The sequence below is a fragment of the Ailuropoda melanoleuca genome, chromosome 1 (assembly GCF_002007445.2).
Source record: "Ailuropoda melanoleuca isolate Jingjing chromosome 1, ASM200744v2, whole genome shotgun sequence".
Lineage (NCBI taxonomy): Eukaryota > Metazoa > Chordata > Mammalia > Carnivora > Ursidae > Ailuropoda > Ailuropoda melanoleuca.
Genome location: NC_048218.1, coordinates 109,093,963 through 109,096,931, shown reverse-complemented (window position 1 = coordinate 109,096,931; position 2,969 = coordinate 109,093,963).

The following is a 2,969-nucleotide window of genomic DNA, read 5'->3' as shown; positions in this document are numbered from 1 at the left end:
ATTCAGATAGATCCCTCAAAACCTCTCCCTAGAATTAATCGATGCCCTCTAAATAAAGAAGCCCTTTGGGGCATCAAGCCCATGGTGGAGAATTTCGAGGCTCAGGGCCTCGTGATCCCCTGTACTAGTCCCTGTCACACCCCTACTTTATCTGGGAGGAAACCCGATGGCCGGGGACGGAGCTCTGTCTGTGACCTCTGATGCAGTAAGTAACACTGTCACCCGTCAGGCCCCTGTTGTTTCTAACTCCCATGTGCTACTGGTACCCATTCCCACTGACAGCAAAGTGTCCACGGTAATTGGCCTGTGGGGTGCAGGGTTAGTATTCCAGTCCAGAAGGACAGCCAGGTTCTTTCTGCCTTCACGTGGGAAGAACAGCCGGACGGCTGGGCAGTCATGCCCCAGGGTGACACAGAGGGTCCTCTAAAGGCTGATTTGCATGACACAGAGTTTTCTGCAGGCTCGACTTGGTTACAAAGTGTAGATGATTGCTCTTCTGCTCCCTTCTCAGACCTCTTCACAGGAAGGCAGCATCCCCCTGTCAAAATTTTTGGCCTGAAAGGGACCTAAAGTGTCCAAAGAAAAAGTGTAGTTTGCTCAAACTCGGTTTCAAGGCCTAGAGCATCCGATCTCGAAGCAAGGACTACATCTGGACCCAGAGGAAACCCTTCACAATGGCTTAACGTTGACAGATCGCCTTTTGAATCCCTGTGACAATTGACAGAAAACTCCTCTATCCAATGCAGGTGCTTAAGGATCTGCCGATGGTTCTTATCTAAAGGATGAGAACGGTAAATACCACGCGAGTCTGCTACTGCAACTCCTTCCCGAAGTCACGGAGAGAACACCGTTGGCTACGTCAGCCCGACATGACATGCTTACCCGAGCGTGCGTCTGAGCCCAGGGGAAGGCTGCGGACGTTTATATTGACAGCTGGCGTGCCTTGCGGCGGCTCAGGCCTTGGGAACATCATGGAAACATCAAGGCGTCCTTACCTCCAACGGGATAAAATTAAAAATGGCTCCTGGGGGGGCGGATGGTGGCTCAGTCGGTTAAAGGTCTGACTCTTGATCTCAGCTCAGGTTTTGATCTCAGGATTGTGAGTTCAAGCCCTGTGTTGGGGGGACTTAAAAAAAAAGGCTTAAAAAAAAAAGCTCCTCTGTCCAAAGCTTATTAGCTACCACACTTCCGTCAGCCGCTCTGGCTGTCATTAACGTTCCCGGGCGTTCCAGACTCGACTCCCTGGAGGCTGGAGTAAACCACCCCACTGATCTTTCTGCCAAAAACACTGTTCTCAAGCCAAGCCTCTGTTGTGGTCCAAAGAGACGTCCTCCCAAATGATAATTTGGAAAAACTGACAAGAGACGCCCAACAACGGGTCCCGGGAAAGGAAAAACAATATTGGAAATCTAAGAATTCTTGGATCCATAAAAAGACAACTCTGGTTTAGGCCAAATAACAACCTGGTCCTACCAGAAACTCTAAAATTCCCACTACTTACCACTGTACATGCGTTAAACCATTGGTCTACTGACAAAATGGTAGCATTCGTGAACCAGCATTGGTGGGCAAATAGGAATAAGGCCACAAGTGCCTATGTCATTTGTGCCAGCTGTCCGAAGTATAAATCCAGAGAAACCCGTTCATACAAATGGACCTCATACAGCTTTCCCGTCTCATGGATAGCAACGTTTTAGTCACGTTTCCTTTGCTTTCTCACTGGACCAGAGCTTTCTCTTATAGCCAGGCCGACATCTCGTCCGTGGTTAAACTTCTATTAGAAAAGATTATCCCCTACCTAGGGAACCCCTTTCACTCTTTACGGTTATCGGGGAACCCACAGTCAAGTCTGTGCAGTCTGACTGGCCTTATAATACTTTCACTGTGCGTACCAGGCTCAGTCCTCAGGGTTAATAAAATGCACTAACAGCAGTGTTAGGATGCAAATGGAAAAATTCGTCAAGACCTTCCAAATACCTTGGCTTAAAGCACTGCTGTTGGCCTCTACATCTCGGATCCGCCCCCTTGGGAGCTCACAGATTCTTGTACTTGGAGGCCATCCCAGGGCGTCCAGTCCGCTTGGCCCCTGTCTCCTCTGACCCACACTTGATAAAAAAGGAGATGTGCTTTAATATTGCAAAGGCCTAACTGCTCCAATTAAAATAGTCATGCTTTGGGCGCCTGGGTGGCTCAGCCGGTGAAAGGTCTGCTTTCGGCTCAGGTCATGATCTCAGGGTCCTGGGATCGAGTCCCGCATCTGGCTCCCTGCTCAGCAGGAAGTCTGCCTCTCTCTCTCCCCCTACCCCTCCATCCTCTCATGCTCTCGCTCTCACTCACTCTCTCTCAAATAAATAAATAAAATCTTAAAAAAAAAATAGTCATGCTCTGGTGGAGCACTCTTCACAGTGCGTCCCCAGGAGACAGTGACCTGCAGCGTCACGCCTCGCAACCTGGAGATTTCGTCTGCTGGAAGAGACACCTCCAGAAAGACTCTTCGGCCTCCCTGAAAAGACCCTTAATCAGGATCTGCTAACCAGCCTCGTGCTGACACACTCCAGGGGACAGACCCTCAGATTCACGTGATGCATCTAAAGAAAGCGCCCAGCACGCCATCTGGTGCAGAAGCCTGAGAGGCCAGACGGCAGGGGGTTGACAGGTTCATGTGCTAAAAGAAAAAAACTCAGTTGAGTCTGGAAAACTGTCCTTCAAAAAATGAGGGTTAAATGAAGACATTTCCAGATACACAAAAGCTGAGATTTCATCACCACTAGGGCTTCCCTGCAAGAAACGCTCAAGGAAGTCCTTTGGGTAGAAATGAAAGGACACTGGACAGTAACTCAAAGCCAAAGGAAGAAATAAATGTCCAGTCAAGGTAAAAATACAGGGACAATTATAAAAGCTAGAGTGAAATAGCAAAATATATACATACATACATATATATATATATATATATATATATATTCTATATA